Source organism: Neoarius graeffei, chromosome 9 (genome assembly GCF_027579695.1).
Source record: "Neoarius graeffei isolate fNeoGra1 chromosome 9, fNeoGra1.pri, whole genome shotgun sequence".
Lineage (NCBI taxonomy): Eukaryota > Metazoa > Chordata > Actinopteri > Siluriformes > Ariidae > Neoarius > Neoarius graeffei.
Window position 1 is genome coordinate 33,145,319 of NC_083577.1, and position 19,009 is coordinate 33,164,327.

General features: G+C 43.1%; 1 protein-coding gene across 4 annotated transcripts in view; it reads left to right on the forward strand.

Annotated features, from left to right (window-relative positions):
* The window catches only part of ptpn4a (protein tyrosine phosphatase non-receptor type 4a), a 252,672-nt gene that overhangs the window by 128,287 nt on the left and 105,376 nt on the right, over window positions 1-19,009 (forward strand). The gene's annotated exons all lie outside the window — the stretch shown is intronic.

Genomic DNA, 19,009 nt, shown 5'->3' on the forward strand with positions numbered 1-19,009 from the left:
TTTGAGTTCAAGTGTCACGTCCATAACGCTGGAACTGCTCATATTCGTCTGATTCCTTCCTTAATCCCGGAGCAGATCATCTTCCTCTGCATGAGGTTCGGGTTTTTACGTGTTTGTCTGACTTCCTTTTTAGCAAGTACATCTCTTGAAACCACATCCACAGCATTCTTTTGCCAAGTGTGTGTGACTTATTTCTGTACCCTGTTTTTCCTTCTCCTCGACTCCTGTAAATAAAACATGATTTAAATCTCGCTGCGCCTGAGGAGTGCGCTTCTGTTGAACGCTTGTTCGCGTGCCAGAAAAACAGCACAGCAGTACAGTAAGGCCTGCTTTTAGAGAGCCATCACACATTCTTTAGGAGCTCCACAGCGCATTCCTGCCACCTCAAGCACGGCTATGGCTGAAAGAGAAAAAAAAAACACCACACACACACACAGAGAATTCTGCAGAAAGCCTGTACTTCCACTTCAGCGCACCACTGTTCTTGAAGTGTGTCTTTTTAGGGAAACTGTGGGTAAGGAAGGAAACGCTGATGCTAAGCACGCTCAAATTTCGATCGCCCTCCCCTACAAAAGAAGGATAAAGCAGTGACTAATGCCTGATAAACGCCTTCCTTTCATTTTAGGTGCAGAAAAAGATCTCGCTTTTTTTTTTTTTTGGCGATAACTCCATTATCTTCAGCATAAACACAGCGCTCTGATAAAGGAACGCAGATAAGCTATGAAAGTATTTTCAAATGGCTTTAGATATTTCTTCACCCGTGGTCGAAATACTTTTTTTCCAGTGTTCTGCAATATTGCAGAATGTCAATTTTGTTCTGCAATTTGGAAATATTTTTCTGCAAATACACAAGCCTCCATACTACACCCTTCTCAACCTAATAATGCCTATATTTACATCGTATCTAGCTTTACAACTCATAGCATTCCTGTAACTCTTTATTCTCTCACTCTATTTTTAATTTCAGTCTTCACAGATCCTTCTCTGCAGCAGAGTTATCATCATTCCATGATACCTCCACAGGTCTTTCATCCCCCTCGCCCTGACACTACGGGCTACTACAACTTGAAGTCTCATCTCATCTCATTATCTCTAGCCGCTTTATCCTTCTACAGGGTCGCAGGCAAGCTGGAGCCTATCCCAGCTGACTACGGGCGAAAGGCGGGGTACACCCTGGACAAGTCGCCAGGTCATCACAGGGCTGACACATAGACACAGACAACCATTCACACTCACATTCACACCTACGGTCAATTTAGAGTCACCAGTTAACCTAACCTGCATGTCTTTGGACTGTGGGGGAAACCGGAGCACCCGGAGGAAACCCACGCAGACACGGGGAGAACATGCAAACTCCACACAGAAAGGCCCTCGCCGGCCACGGGGCTCGAACCCGGACCTTCTTGCTGTGAGGTGACAGCGCTAACCACTACACCACTGTGCTGCCTGCCAGCCAATATTATTATTATTATTATTATTATTATTATTATACGTACACATTCGATGGAACAGTTATAGATTTTGCAAAAAGTTACGAACAGGGGAGTAACTTACCAATATTGAATACTGATTCTGATCAAATATAATTCAATGTTCTGTCAATCCAATGTACTGTACAAAGTAAAAGTTCTAACAATAAAAATCGTACAAGTCCAAAAAGCCGGAACAACAACCCAACTTATATACAAGCTATGTACAGGTTTACAGTTCAAGTTCAGTTACTTTTGGTCGTAGTTAATTGTTCCATTGCAGTTGTTCAAAATGAAAGGGCTTTGCTGAGTGAAGTCCATGAGTGAAGTCCTCTTGTAAAAGTCTCCGTCACTTTTCCTCACCTCCAAGTAGAACTTTGACAATATTTCCGCTATTGCTCTCTTTTCCAGTTTTTCAATGTCTGTTGGTATGTTTTTCTCTTGTAAATATGCGTGAAGAATATCCAGTGAAGTTTTGGTAGCCTTTCGGGTGTTCAGCGTGTCTTTCTCTTTAAATCTTCCGCTTTTAATGAAGCAAACCTCGCAGCCATGTTTGTGTACAAACTGTCACAGTCACTCGCGAGTGTGGAAGTTTTACATCTCCGAGGTGTGTCTTTTCCAGTTTTTCCATATACAGTTAGGTCCATAAATATTTGGACAGCGACAACGTTTTTCTAATTTTGGTTCTGTACATTACCACAATGAATTTTGAACAAAACAATTCAGATGCAGTTGAAGTTCAGACTTTCAGCTTTAATTCAGTGGGTTGAACAAAATTATTGCATACAAATGTGAGGAACTAAAGCATTTTTAAACACAATCCCTTCATTTCAGGGGCTCAAAAGTAATTGGACAAATTAAATAACTGTAAATAAAATGTTCATTTCTAATACTTGGTTGAAAACCCTTTGTTGGCAATGACTGCCTGAAGTCTTGAATTCATGGACATCACCAGACGCTGTGTTTCCTCCTTTTTAATGCTCTGCCAGGCCTTTACTGCAGCGGTTTTCAGTTGCTGTTTGTTTGTGGGCCTTTCTGTCTGAAGTTTAGTCTTTAACAAGTGAAATGCATGCTCAATTGGGTTGAGATCAGGTGACTGACTTGGCCATTCAAGAATATTCCACTTCTTTGCTTTAATAAACTCCTGGGTTGCTTTGGCTTTATGTTTTGGGTCATTGTCCATCTGTATTATGAAACGCCGACCAATCAGTTTGGCTGCATTTGGCTGGATTTGAGCACACAGTATGTCTCTGAATACTTCAGAATTCATCCGGCTGCTTCTGTCCTGTGTCACATCATCAATAAACACTAGTGACCCAGTGCCACTGGCAGCCATGCATGCCCAAGCCATCACACTGCCTCTGCCGTGTTTTACAGATGATGTGGTATGCTTTGGATCATGAGCTGTACCACGCCTTCGCCATACTTTTTTCTTTCCATCATTCTGGTAGAGGTTGATCTTGGTTTCATCTGTCCAAAGAATGTTCTTCCAGAACTGTGCTGGCTTTTTTAGATGTTTTTTTAGCAAAGTCCAATCTAGCCTTTTTATTCTTGAGGCTTATGAGTGGCTTGCACCGTGCAGTGAACCCTCTGTATTTACTTTCATGCAGTCTTCTCTTTATGGTAGATTTGGATATTGATATGCCTACCTCCTGGAGAGTGTTGTTCACTTGGTTGGCTGTTGTGAAGGGGTTTCTCTTCACCATGGAAATTATTCTGCGATCATCCACTACTGTTGTCTTCTGTGAGTGTCCAGGTCTTTTTGCATTGATGAGTTCACCAGTGCTTTCTTTCTTTCTCAGGATGTACCAAACTGTAGATTTTGCCACTCCTAATATTGTAGCAATTTCTCGGATGGGTTTTTTCTGTTTTCGCAGCTTAAGGATGGCTTGTTTCACTTGCATGGAGAGCTCCTTTGACCGCATGTTTTCTTCACAGCAAAATCTTCCAAATGCAAGCACCACACCTCAAATCAACTCCAGGCCTTTTATCTGCTTAATTGAGAATGACATAACGAAGGAATTTCCCACACCCATGAAATAGCCTTTGAGTCAATTGTCCAATTACTTTTGGTCCCTTTAAAAACAGGGTGGCACATGTTAAGGATCTGAAACTCCTAAACCCTTCATCCAATTTTAATGTGGATACCCTCAAATGAAAGCTGAAAGTCTGGACTTTATGTCCATGTCCATTATATAACTATAACTTGAATATGTTTCAGTAAACAGGTAAAAAAAGAAAATTTGTGTCAGTGTCCAAATATATATGGACCTAACTGTATTTAATGCAGAAGATTAAATGCGTGAAGAATATCCAGTGAAGTTTTGGTCGCCTTTCGGGTGTCCAGCGCGTCTTTCGCTTTAAATCTTCGGCTTTTAATGAAGCAAACCTCGCGGCCATGTTTGTGAACAAACTGTCAGCCACTCACCATCATGGAAGTTTTACATCTCCGATGTGTCTCTTTTCCAGTTTTTCAATGTCCATTGGTATGTTTTTCTCTTGTAAATATGCGTGAAGAATATATAATGAAGTTTTGGTAGCCTTTCGGGTGTTCAGCACATTTTTAGTTTCAGTTTATTTATTTAGTGCTTAAACCAAGCACTGAATTAATCCCGTCTTCTCTGTCTCCTGGCCGACAAAGAAATGATTGTGCGCATGCACAACAGAAAAGTTTTGTCATTGGATCTTCGCGTGTGACATCGTGTTGTCTTGACAACGTGCAATATTATAACAATATTGCACACTCATTCTCCGTTGGGGAGAGTGGCGTAATACATGGAGGATAAGCGATATGATAACAATATTGCATGCCATCAATAAACCCGCTAGAAGGGTATAGAATACATGTTTTTATTCCATGGAAAAAGTGGCCTGTATGTATAATAATTAGTATTATTTCATCATCATCATTGGCTATCAGTCAAACGAGTAGGATGGTTCTCCTGTTGTTTATAGACCCACAGATGACTTAAGAGGCCAATCCTAGACTTGCAAGTCCTGTGACAGTGTGAACAGGTTGTATTGGTCCCTGGAGGAAGGGAAGCGCTGTTGCTCCTCTGCTGTTCCTTCCTTCTCTCCCTCTTCTTAGCTGCTTCTCGGCATAGGCTGACTTCGTGGTGTTGGGTGCCAACTGCCACTAGATGTTCCAAATGTTCCCAATTGTCAATGTCACATCTCTTGAGATTAGATTTAAGATTGTCTTTAAAACACTTGCGTTGGCCACCCTGTGTTCTTTGACCAGCGCTGTTGAGGCAGGTGTTGCAAAGTACCTTTGTGCAATATGGGCCAGCTGACCATGGGCACCTGCACATGCTGAGCACTGCTGTAGTGGACATGCCTCAATAGTGACACTGGGATCTGCCCTATACAGTGGTGCTTGAAAGTTTGTGAACCCTTTAGAATTTTCTATATTTCTGCATAAATATGACCTAAAACATCATCAGATTTTCACACAAGTCCTAAAAGTAGATAAAGAGAACCCAGTTAAACAAATGAGACAAAAATATTATACTTGGTCATTTAGTTATTGAGGAAAATGATGCAATATTACACGTCTGTGAGTGGCAAAAGTATGTGAACCTTTGCTTTCAGTATCTGGTGTGACCCCCTTGTGCAGCAATAACTGCAACTAAACGTTTCCGGTAACTGTTGATCAGTCCTGCACACCGGCTTGGAGGAATTTTAGCCCATTCCTCCGTACAGAACAGCTTCGACTCTGGGATGTTGGTGGGTTTCCTCACATGAACTGCTCGCTTCAGGTCCTTCCACAACATTTCCATTGGATTAAGGTCAGGACTTTGACTTGGCCATTCCAAAACATTAACTTTATTCTTCTTTAACCATTCTTTGGTAGAATGACTTGTGTGCTTAGGGTCGTTGTCTTGCTGCATGACCCACCTTCTCTTGAGATTCACTTCATGGACAGATGTCCTGACATTTTCCTTTAGAATTCGCTGGTATAATTCAGAATTCATTGTTCCATCAATGACGGCAAGCTGTCCTGGCCCAGATGCAGCAAAACAGGCCCAAACCATGATACTACCACCACCATGTTTCACAGATGGGATAAGGTTCTTATGCTGGAATGCAGTGTTTTCTTTTCTCCAAACATAATGCTTCTCATTTAAAGCAAAAAGTTCTATTTTGGTCTCATCCGTCCATAAAACATTTTTCCAATAGCCTTCTGGCTTGTCCACGTGATCTTTAGCAAACTGCAGACGAGCAGCAATGTTCTTTTTGGAGAGCAGTGGCTTTCTCCTTGCAACCCTGCCATGCACACCATTGTTGTTCAGTGTTCTCCTGATGGTGGACTCATGAACATTAACATTAGCTAATGTGAGAGAGGCCTTCAGTTGCTTAGAAGTTACCCTATGGTCCTTCGTGACCTCGCCGACTATTACACGCCTTGCTCTTGGAGTGATCTTTGTTGGTCGGCCTCTCCTGGGGAGGGTAACAATGGTCTTGAATTTCCTCCATTTGTACACAATCTGTCTGACTGTGGATTGGTGGAGTCCAAACTCTTTAGAGATGGTTTTGTAACCTTTTCCAGCCTGATGAGCATCAACAACGCTTTTTCTGAGCTCCTCAGAAATCTGCTTTGTTCGTGCCATGATACACTTCCACAAACGTGTGTTGTGAAGCTCAGACTTTGATAGATCCCTGTTCTTTAAATAAAACAGGGTGCCCACTCACAACTGATTGTCATCCCATTGATTGAAAACACCTGACTCTAATTTCACCTTCAAATTAACTGCTAATCCTAGAGGTTCACATACTTTTGCCACTCACAGATATGTAATATTGGATCATTTTCCTCAATAAATAAATGACCAAGTATAATATTTTTGCCTCATTTGTTTAACTGGGTTCTTTTTATCTACTTTCAGGACTTGTGTGAAAATCTGATGATGTTTTAGGTCATATTTATGCAGAAATATAGAAAATTCTAAAGAGTTCACAAACTGTCAAGCACCACTGTACCTGGCTTATAGCCAACTCGGTGCTACACGTCTCGTCAGCTATCAGCTCATGTACGACTCGATTTCATGGAATAACTATTGAATGTTAGGCTCCTTGCAGCCACAACCGTATTTCGAGCACTGTCATCTCTTATAGTGGTGACCTTGTTTGTTACATGCCACTCCTTTGCAATTTCAAGAAACTGACTAGCGCATGCGTCAGCATTACATTACGCTACATTACATGGCATTTAGCAGACACTCCTATCCAGAGCAACATACAACAAGTGCAAAAGTCAGGTACAAGAAGTTCTGAACTTCTAGACAATAAAGTTCTAGTGCCTGCTGAACAAGTGACAGAAAAACTAAGTGTAATAAATACCAACACTCAGCCAAGGAAAACAAAACAATTCAACCATACAAATGAGCTGACAAAGTACAACTAGATAGAGAAAAATAAAACTCTGACGGCTAACCCCAGGAGAGACAGTACACAGCCTGGGTTGGTCTAGACCGCTATGCAATTACACAGGGAAGCAGGGAAGTCAGCAAAATGCCTTTCGTCTGTTTTCAACCCACCTAAAGCAAACGAGTGCAGTTGCCACTTGTCATCGAGGTTATACCGAGGTAGTTATGGTTGATTATTCATGTCCAGTGATCCCCAGTCAGTGCAAGGTATGTAGATTGTGCCAACCGTTCCAACTTCTTTGCCTTTTCACTGGCATACAATTCATGAATTCTTGTCACAGTAGTTCCTCTCAAAGGTGGCTTGTGTGATGGGTCGCCTGACAGGATCTGGATAATTTCGTGAAGCCCCTGATCTTCAACAATGTTGATGGGCCGACAGTCTGTGGCAATCCATTTTGCGATTGCATCGGTTAATTTCGCTGTTGTCACTTTGTTGACAGACCTGCCCTGGCTGCACTCCGGCAATGTAGTTTGGAGAACATGGCTAACGTTAGATGCTGTCTCAGCGCTAGCATCTTTGCTAACATCCGCAAAGATGTGCTTTGCCCGAAGATGGTTTTTCAGACTCCTGTACTTCAGTGGAAAGAGCGTTCGTCACTGGAATATGTACAAACAACTTTGGTTTTATCTAAACTTCCATCTGGAAGATTTTTAAAAAGAAATTTGCCATTCAGCACACCAAGCTTGTAGTACTCGAGTCCGACTCGTGCCTTAATTTTAAAGACTCGTGACTTAACTTGGATTTGAGCACTGATGACTTGGACTCGGACTCGTGCATTAAGTGCATTCGGACTTGTAAATTGGAGACGAGGACTCGGATTTTGTCTTTATTTTTTGTAACATGCCATAATAATTTGGCATAAGATATTTATATCTGGGGCGGCATGGTGGTGTAGTGGTTAGCGCTGTCGCCTCACAGCAAGAAGGTCCTGGGTTCGAGCCCCGGGGCTGGCGAGGGCCTTTCTGTGTGGAGTTTGCATGTTCTCCCCGTGTCTGCGTGGGTTTCCTCCGGGTGCTCCGGTTTCCCCCACAGTCCAAAGACATGCAGGTTAGGTTAACTGGTGACTCTAAATTGACCGTAGGTGTGAGTGTGAGTGTGAATGGTTGTCTGTGTCTATGTGTCAGCCCTGTGATGACCTGGCGACTTGTCCAGGGTGTACCCCGCCTTTCGCCCGTAGTCAGCTGGGATAGGCTCCAGCTTGCCTGCGACCCTGTAGAAGGATAAAGCGGCTAGAGATAATGAGATGAGATGAGATATTTATATCTACATGATACTAATTTCGTGCAAGAGAATGCACATTCACCTGTTCATACGTCATATTCAGGAACAAACTAACGTTATTGGCGCTAAAATGCCTGGAGAGAAGCCCCTAGGATTGTCCACTTTGCTTATACAGACTTCTCGTGCAGTGGGAAAAAATGCACTGCTATGTGTCCCATATGTAGAAGAACTATCGAGGAGACGACGGGGACGACCTCGAACTTCAGTTGTCATTTGGCAAGACTCCACCCAGAGAAGGAAGTGATACGCTATGTTCATTGCCCTGTTGATAGCGGGGCTTGCTTGCTGACCGATGAACTAGCTAGTGTTAACCCTCTCTCATGTTATTTGCCCTGTTGATAGTGGGCGCGGCTTGCTGAGCAACGAGCAAATTTTTTATCTGTAGCCTATTAACTAAAACGGGGCAGTCGAGCAGTAACGTTAGTCCAACACAGTAGCAGAGACGCTTTCACATAAAGGCAGCAACAGCCACCGTCACATGGTGCAATTGGAGTCTTGTTCTTGGACTCGACTCGGATCAATAGTGGACTCGACTCGAAATTTTCTTTAATGACCTGGACTTGACTCGGACATGAACACTGGGGACTCAAGACTGGACTCGGACTCAAGGTTTAGTGACTCGACTACAACACTGCAGCACACTTAGGGATATCTCCTTAGTCATCTGCGTTGGAATTACGGGAGGAAGTTGGGATCAAACTTGGTAATATGATTAATGAGCCTCAAAAATGTATTAAAGTTTGCAGATTAATTGCGAGCGTTAATGCGTTAACTTTAACAGCACTATTATTCCTACATTATAGAATCTTTCTTTCACATTATGGATGCTCCACTTCATGCAAGATTAATAATACGAGGATTTAAAAAGTGTTCTTATTTAGCAAAAAAAAGGGGGAAAAAAAGCTTTCTGCATGGAGATGTCTATTTATGCTTTGTGCTTGACTGCGCTTGGCTGTTTTTACCCATGCGCGGGTGGTAATTGAAGATCACCAAGGGAAGGGAAGAGCACAGCTGATGTGACCACTGTTTAATAATACCATTCTTTATTTTAAGTGATTTTCCTCCAGAAAAAAAGAGAGCACTGCTTGATCTTTTGTTTTCTGTGGTCACGCTTTTATGTTGTGGATTAAAGTTCGCCTCAATTAACCTATAATCGCCTTTGCCTTGTTATAATCTGAGCGAGCGGATTGTGGCTTTCGAGTGAACTCGGTCTTTTTTGTGTGTCTTTAAAAAGTCTTGTTTATGGCTTTATATGTGTACATTTCTTTTGAAACCGCAGTGTGGTTGAATTCTCAAATTGGTCCAAAGGTGGACAAAAGGACAACCGGTGAACCAGCAACAGGGTCATGGGTGTCGAAGGCGCATTGATTTGCATGGGGCACGAAGGCTAGCCCATATGGTCTAATCCCACAGAAGAGCTACTGGAGCACAAACGACTGAAAAAATGAATGCTGGCTCAAACAAAAAGGTGTCACCATGACCCTGTCGCTGGTTCACTAGTTGTCCTTCCATGGACCACTTTTGGTAGGTACTAACCACTGCATACCGGGAACACCCCACAAGATGTGCCATTTTGGAGATGCTGAGACCTAGTCATCTAGCCATCACAATTTGGCCCTTGTCAAAGTCACTCAGAGCCTTACACTTGCCCATTTTTTCTGCTTCCAACACATCAACTTCAAGAACAGACTGTTCTCTTGCTGCCTAATATATCCCACCCACTGACTGGTGCCATAGTAATAAGATACAGTGGTGCTTGAAAGTTTGTGAACCCTTTAGAATTTTCTATATTTCTGCATAAATTTGACCAAAAACATCATCAGATTTATCTCATCCTCAGATTCATCTAATTTATCTCATCTCATCTCATCATCTCTAGCTGCTTTATCCTGTTCTACAGGGTCGCAGGCAAGCTGGAGCCTGTCCCAGCTGACTACGGGCGAAAGGCGGGGTACACCCTGGACAAGTCGCCAGGTCATCACAGGGCTGACACATATGGCCCTTTTCCACTACCCTTTTTCAGCTCACTTCAGCTCGCTTCAGCTCACTTCAGCCCAACATGGCTCGCGTTTCGACTATCTAAGAACAGCACGACTCAGCTCGCTTCAGCCCTGCTTAGCCCCCAAAACTCGCACGGTTTTGGAGTGGGGCTGAAGCGAGCCAAACCGAGCTGAGTGAGGCTAGGGGCATGAGGAGACACTCCCCTGTGCACTGATTGGTGAGGAGGAGTGTCCTCACATGCCCACACACGCCCCGTGAGCACGCTGGGATCTGTAAACACCGCAAACCCGGAAGAAGGAGAATTACGAGAATTATGAAGCCTTATGCGCCTCGCCTCATCTATACGCTCTTGCCAGTATCTGTTGGCGTTGTCGGCGACAACAAGCCACAGCACCAAGACCAGCAACACTAATGACTCCACGTCCTCCATGTTTATTGTTTACTCTCCGGGTTGTGAGACTACCGCTTAAAAGGTCACTGATATCACTGTTTGCGCCGCCTAACGACATCACGTGACGTCCACCCACTTTCACTAACTCCACCCAATGTGTCCACCCACTTCCAGCCAGCACAGTTCGGCGCGGTTGTAGTCGAAATGCAACTCCAACAGCCCCGCTCAGCTCGACTCAGCCCAACTCAGCCGCGTTGGTAGTGGAAAAGCAGCAATAGACACAGACAACCATTCACACTCACATTCACACCTACGGTCAATTTAGAGTCACCAGTTAACCTAACCTGCATGTCTTTGGACTGTGGGGGAAACCGGAGCACCCGGAGGAAACCCACGCGGACACGGGGAGAACATGCAAACTCCGCACAGAAAGGCCCTTGCCGGCCACGGGGCTCGAACCCGGACCTTCTTGCTGTGAGGCGACAGCGCTAACCACTACACCACTGTGCCGCCCACAACCTCTAGGATTAGCAGTTAATTTGAAGGTGAAATTAGAGTCAGGTGTTTTCAATCAATGGGATGACAATCAAAAGCTGTGTATAAAAATAGGGGTGGCACGGTGGTGTAGGGGTTAGCACTGTCACCTCACAGCAAGAAGGTCCGGGTTCGAGCCCCGTGGCCGGCGAGGGCCTTTCTGTGCGGAGTTTGCATGTTCTCCCCGTGTCCGCGTGGGTTTCCTCCGGGTGCTCCGGTTTCCCCCACAGTCCAAAGACATGCAGGTTAGGTTAACTGGTGACTCTAAATTGAGCGTAGGTGTGAATGTGAGTGTGAATGGTTGTCTGTGTCTATGTGTCAGCCCTGTGATGACCTGGCGACTTGTCCAGGGTGTACCCCGCCTTTCGCCCGTAGTCAGCTGGGATAGGCTCCAGCTTGCCTGCGACCCTGTAGAACAGGATAAAGCGGCTAGAGATAATGAGATGAGATGAGATTTTCAGGTCTAGGTCGGGATCAAATGTCTGAAAAAACGATCAAAGTAGAAAAAAATGTAATTTTCACCATGAAATAATGCTTTTGGCTGATAACATTTTATAGTAAACGACCCCAAATATATACCCATTCTACCCAAATCAACGCTCAGATTTGACCTTTGACCTACTATCTGAGGTCAGGTAGGTCATTTTCAGTTTTTCATGCACTAATTTCATCAGCTCTTTACATGTACAGATACTTTAGGGAGTAAACACAGTCTTCAGTGCATACTGTAATGGAAATAAATGGCAAACAGATGGAGATTCTATAAAATGATACATAACAAGAACGTTATCTTAAAAAGGGAACTGTATCGGATTTGGTTGTTAGTCTGGAAGAAGAGAAATTGTCAGGCTTTTAAAAAGTGTAACTGGTACAGTAAATAGTGCAGTGAAAGTGTAGATTGGATGTAGCGTGAGTGTATTGTAAGGAGAGGAATATTAGAGGGTGTGTGTGTGTGTGTGTAGGGGTAACTGTACGAAGTGATTCGCTCGATGAATGTCGCTCAGCACGAGGCAATTCAAAGACAGCTTTAGGCGCTAGGTGATTGTCGCTCGACGTGAGGCGACTGGCGCGAGGCTGTTAACGTTAATGTTGTCAGTTTATGTTTGAAATAGATGAAATCAGTAACAAGTTCAGATTTCTAGTTCCCTTGTCCGGGACGGAGTCCAGCAGAGGGCGAAGTATTGTTTTTGGTCGGGTTTCTTTGTTTTATTGTTAACGATATTACGGGAAAACGGCTGGATCAATCCTCACGAAACTTTCAGGCATCGGTCTCAAATGTTAGAACCTCTAACATTTTGAAGGCCATCTAGTCAAGGTCACCAAAAAGATCAAAATCGTTTTTGTTGTGGCTACTGCCTCGTATAGAAGCGCTATCCGCTATGTCATTGTGCTGTAAGAATGTAAGAGTGTAATAGTCATGTACTGCGCATGCGCATACATGTGTTCCGATTAAAATGGCCGGTGAGCGTATACAATTCGGTTCACCATTCGAAATAAATGGACGAGACTAAAGAAATCGTTTTCAGACGTGTTTATGCTTAGAGGGAAAGTGTGTTCCACTGAGCTCTAGCGCCGGGCCATTTCCATGAAATAAGAGTTTGGGTCATGGCGACAGCGTGTGTGTGTCAGCCTCGGTTCGGAGGTTTCAGTTTTGAAAACTGTAAGAGGTAAGAGTAGAATAATATAAAGTACAGACACTTGGTATATTTCACTTCTGTGATTTTTAAATTGTTCATTTTTGGATTACGCTTCATTTTTGTGGCTACTGCCTCATCTCATTCTCATTATCTGTAGCCGCTTTATCCTTCTACAGGGTCGCAGGCAAGCTGGAGCCTATCCCAGCTGACTACGGGCGAAAGGCGGGGTACACCCTGGACAAGTCGCCAGGTCATCACAGGGCTGACACATAGACACAGACAACCATTCACACTCACATTCACACCTACGCTCAATTTAGAGTCACCAGTTAACCTAACCTGCATGTCTTTGGACTGTGGGGGAAACCGGAGCACCCGGAGGAAACCCACGCGGACATGGGGAGAACATGCAAACTCCACACAGAAAGGCCCTCGCCGGCCACGGGGCTCGAACCCGGACCTTCTTGCTGTGAGGCGACAGCGCTAACCACTACACCACCGTGCCACCCGCTACTGCCTCATATATGCTATATCGTGTAAATAAATAAATAAATAAGTACCCTATGGGTACATGTGGCTACTGCTTATAAATAAAATTGTTTTCTGATACCATGTCCATACAGTAAATATACGGTAGCTACTGCCTCATATGCTATATTTACTGTATGGACATGGTATCAGAAAACAATTTTATTTATAAGCAGTAGCCACATGTACCCATAGGGTACTTATTTTTTTCGCGATGTCTTCCTTTATATTCATCATAAGTGCTACCGGTGAGGTTTGCTTTACTTGGCAACACTTGTTATTTTTGATTTTGGTACTTGGTAATACAGAAATGCTGTGGTTGGTGTTTTTTATGGACGTTGGTTTAATTGATAAAAATATAGCACTCTTGCTCGTTGAGTTACAGAACATTACGGACTTGCGGCATGAATTGGAAAGAAGGTCGCTTACAAATGCGACATTCAGTGTGAATTCTGTTTAATTCTTGAGTCTTCATGCATGTTTTCAGATGTCATGTTGTTTCGAAAGATAACCAGGCTTGTGGCATCTTGAGTGCATCCTCATGTTATGCGTGTGACAGCTCTGAAGGCGTTGAGCATCGCGTCCGATCCCTCGAGATGAGTCTGTCATTCATGTCATGTTGTAATTCCATCTGTTCAGTGTCTTGTCTGTTTCTCGTGGGACCAAGGTGGGGTACAAGAGACACCAGCCTTAACTTGTATCCGAGTGCTGTAACAGATCTGACAGCTGGGATAAAAATCGGTCTCGTTAACTCACAAAGTGCGAACACTGACACTTGATTAATATCTTTTATAGACAAAGGAATGCTTGAGGAATCATGAATTCAGCTTTGTCAGCCGCATGTTTTTCAAAAAACTGTTTACTGGATCAGGCGGCACATGGTGGGAAAAGGAAAGAAAAAATAAATCAGCCCTTGGCAGTCTGTATGTAGTTCACATCACGCTTGCCAAATATCACCACAAAATAGACCAGATCCTTCTAATAGTCGTACTTCCTCTTTAAAGTGTGTCTGAGCTACGTCTTCTTATGATTTCTTACTTAGTCCATAGAAACAGTACATATTTTAACCAAGCACACAAGAGTATTTAATACGTAAACACCAACTGTGTCTGACTTGTACAGTGGTGCTTGAAAGTTTGTGAAGCCTTTAGAATTTTCTATATTTCTGCATAAATATGACCTAAAACATCATCAGATTTTCACACAAGTCCTAAAAGTAGATAAAGAGAACCCAGTTAAACAAATGAGACAAAAATATTATACTTGGTCATTTATTTATTGAGGAAAATGATCCAATATTACATATCTGTGAGTGGCAAAAGTATGTGAACCTCTAGGATTAGCAGTTAATTTGAAGGTGATATTAGAGTCGGGTGTTTTCAATCAGTGGGACGACAATCAGGTGTGAGTGGGCAACCTGTTTTATTTAAAGAACAGGGATCTATCAAAGTCTGATCTTCACAACACATGTTTGTGGAAGTGTATCATGGCACGAACAAAGGAGATTTCTGAGGACCTCAGAAAAAGCGTTGTTGATGCTCATCAGGCTGGAAAAGGTTACAAAACCATCTCTAAAGAGTTCGGACTCCACCAATCCACAGTCAGAGAGATTGTGTACAAATGGAGGAAATTCAAGACCATTGTTACCCTCCCCAGGAGTGGTCGACCAACAAAGATCACTCCAAGAGCAAGGCATGTAATAGTGGGCGAGGTCACAAAGGACCCCAGGGTAACTTCTAAGCAACTGAAGGCCTCTCTCACATTGGCTTATGTTAATGTTCATGAGTTCACCATCAGGAGAACACTGAACAGCAATGGTGTAGGGATCAACCGATATGTTTTTTTCAGGGCCGATACCGATTATTATGGAATTGGGATGCCGATAACCGATATGTGCAACCGATAAATGTAAACATTATAATTCACATGAAATTAAACATAGCACACACTGACACAGACCTTCATATCCATGAAATGTATGTTTAATTGTAAAATTGAACATGAAATTTTGTGCAGGGAGATGCCAGCAGCATTTGTACAATAAAGTCAAACATTAGTTAGAATAAAATGAGAAATAAAATAATAATAAAATAAATATTCACCAATAAAAAAAATCACTCCCTACTATATTACAGCTCACCATTTTCAGTGGAAAATAAATGAAAATACACTCTGGACTCTTTTACACTAAGAACTAAGTAAGACTTACCAACTTCAAGTAGTTTTTAAATAACAAATCAAGTGTAGGGAGCTGCCTGCAGCATTTTTTAAAAAGTAAAATCAAACATAAAGTAGGCTATCACTCCCTATTATGTAACAACTTAACAAGTAACCATCTACATTCTAATGCTTTTAATGCCCAAGCCTAATATTCCCAACTTAGGAGGATTATATTGTAGTGAAGGAAGCATGACATGGAGTTTCAGCAAGACTAGTTGGTTGTAGGCTAATTCAAGTGCTTCCTTCCGTAAGCTAAGTTTGCCTGGCTACACAGATGCAAATGGACAATTTTAACGAGTAGTAGATGAAGAATGTAAACATATAAAGATGTTGTGCTTTTGCAACTTGTGTGTTTGTGACTTATTGCGGCAAAAGCAGCGTGTCCTTACCTTGAAGTGGGATCTGCTTCTGCCCGAGTGCCCATACGGCCGCCTTGGAACAGTTCTCAGCGTTTAGCTACACGTGTCGATTGGATATATCTCTTGTGCCAAACAAATCAAATGTTGTGGTGGGCGGGACCGTGTTCTTGAACTCAGAGAGGCAAGTGCAGGAAAGGATGTGCAGTGACAGTCGCGTTAGGAACGAAATGGCTGCAAAAAGGCATGTTATTGGCATATTGGTGGAAATTATGGCCAATACCGATAACCCTAAAAATGCAGAATATCGGCCAGGGCGATTATCGGTCGACCCCTACAATGGTGTGCATGGCAGGGTTGCAAGGGGAAAGCCACTGCTCTCCAAAAAGAACATTGCTGCTCGTCTGCAGTTTGCTAAAGATCACGTGGACAAGCCAGAAGGCTATTGGAAAAATGTTTTGTGGACAGATGAGACCAAAATAGAACTTTTTGGTTTCAATGAGAAGCGTTATGTTTGGAGAAAGGAAAACACTGCATTCCAGCATAAGAACCTTATCCCATCTGTGAAACATGGTGGTGGTAGTATCATGGTTTGGGCCTGTTTTGCTGCATCTGCGCCAGGACGGCTTGCCATCATTGATGGAACAATGAATTCTGAATTATACCAGCGAATTCTAAAGGAAAATGTCAGGACATCTGTCCATGAACTGAATCTCAAGAGAAGGTGGGTCATGCAGCAAGACAATGACCCTAAGCACGCAAGTCGTTCTACCAAAGAATGGTTAAAGAAGAAGAAAGTTAATGTTTTGGAATGGCCAAGTCAATGGAAATGTTGTGGAAGGACCTGAAGCGAGCAGTTCATGTGAGGAAACCCACCAACATCCCAGAGTTGAAGCTGTTCTGTACAGAGGAACGGGCTAAAATTCCTCCAGGCCGGTGTGCAGGACTGATCAACAGTTACCAGAAACGTTTAGTTGCAGTTATTGCTGCACAAGGGGGTCACACCAGATACTGAAAGCAAAGGTTCACATACTTTTGCCACTCACAGATATGTAATATTCACAAACTTTCAAGCACCACTGTACACTCTTCAAGTTCATGTGTCTGTTTATCCTGTACACGCTGAACAAAGAGATATCGTGTAGAAATGTGCTGTATTGACGTTTTCAAAACTATAACTGTGCGATGAAATGCACGTTGACACAAAAAGGTTTTTGTCAAGACGATATTCCTGAGATATCCATGGCTGGGAGTCCAAGAGAGCAAAATTGGCCACGCTGTCTTAGTGAAAGAGATGGTCGCTTATATTATCTTGCCCCTGTCAATCACAGGCATCTGTGAGCTCATGTATGCAGAAGGGGGTGGATAGCACTTTCCTCAGACAGCTGGCGGTGGTAATAATTAAAGTTTATCATTGTCACATTGCTGTGTGTAAGTTGAATAACTCCACATTCTCCAGACCGCTGTGCTGTTCTATAAAAATATTGCTTCGCTTCACTTGCGCGTTGTGCCGTATCACAGCCCACCCGCCGATCAATCCCCCCCCCCGGTTTGCATTATTTTCATAAAACATCATCGTCTGCTGTTGTGTCTTATTGCATCCTGAACTTATTCATTATTAAATCTATTCTAGATTAGCTTAGCATTTATACCCAACAATATTTCACAATTATTTGCGGAAGGCGAGGTGAATATCGTTGAATAATAACTGAGACGAAGTCAAGGTTATTATTCACCGATATTCACTGAGCCTGAGGTGAATAACTGTTTTATTATAAATACACAGGTGATTATTTAAAAAAAATCATATTAAAAAAAAAATCATTTATTTCAATCTTCAAAAGCGGCATACAAATGTAACGCGCACAGACTTGTGCCACTCATCTACACCGACTCACATAAAATTCTTTGTTTTGAAATAGATAACATAAACCACAATTCCACCTTACCGTTGAATAGTTTTAGACCAAACGTCATAACCACCTCCATATTTATACGAATAAGTCATAAAAACACATATGACCTAATATTATTCCATCGACATGAAATATTATGAAATACAGTAAGTGGCACACTGGCTAACTCCAAGCTGTTCTCAAATTCCATCCATCCATCCATCCATTATCCGGAACCGCTTATCTTGTGCAGGGTTGCGAGTAGTGTTGCACCGATACCGATACCAGTATCGGGCGGGGCCCCCATCTGGCACTAAAATGGTGGTATCGGTATTGGTGAGTAGCAAGAAATAAGGCGCCGATACCATTTACCGATGCTAGTATGACACTTGAACGCAGCCTTCTCTCTCCCGACACTCACTACACTCTGTGTTGTGTGATCACACGTGATCACTGTGCATGCCTGCCAAGCACGCCAAGCAGCTATTGCTATTGACCTGCTCCAGACCAATGAGAGCGGGCCAATAGCCGCTCTTAACCAATACAGGGGCAGCTTTTTCATGCGGAGGAAAAACAAACCACGAGAAGAAAATGTCGGCGGTCTGGATATATTTCAGCATAGAAACTCCGGCGAGTACAATTATTAATGTAATTTTACTTTCTCACTATTTCGGCCTGTGAGAGCTAAAAGTTTATTGAACTATTGTCAGTCATCCATACCAGGTAGGCAATAAAAAGTTCTACTGGAGTCACTTTGTATTAGTCTTTTTCCTGTTTCACAAAGGTAAGCAGCAGCCTGACAAAGCCATGATAGCAATGATTTTACATCCAAGTATGCAGCTCTTCATATATATATATCACATCACATTATCTCTAGCCGCTTTATCCTGTTCTACAGGGTCGCAGGCAAGCTGGAGCCTATCCCAGCTGACTACGGGCGAAAGGCGGGGTACACCCTGGACAAGTCGCCAGGTCATCACAGGGCTGACACATAGACACAGACAACCATTCGCACTCACATTCACACCTACGGTCAATTTAGAGTCACCAGTTAACCTAACCTGCATGTCTTTGGACTGTGGGGGAAACCGGAGCACCCGGAGGAAACCCACGCGGACACGGGGAGAACATGCAAACTCCGCACAGAAAGGCCCTCGCCGGCCCCGGGGCTCGAACCCAGGACCTTCTTGCTGTGAGGCGACAGCGCTAACCACTACACCACCGTGCCGCCCATATATATATATATATATATATATATATATATATATAT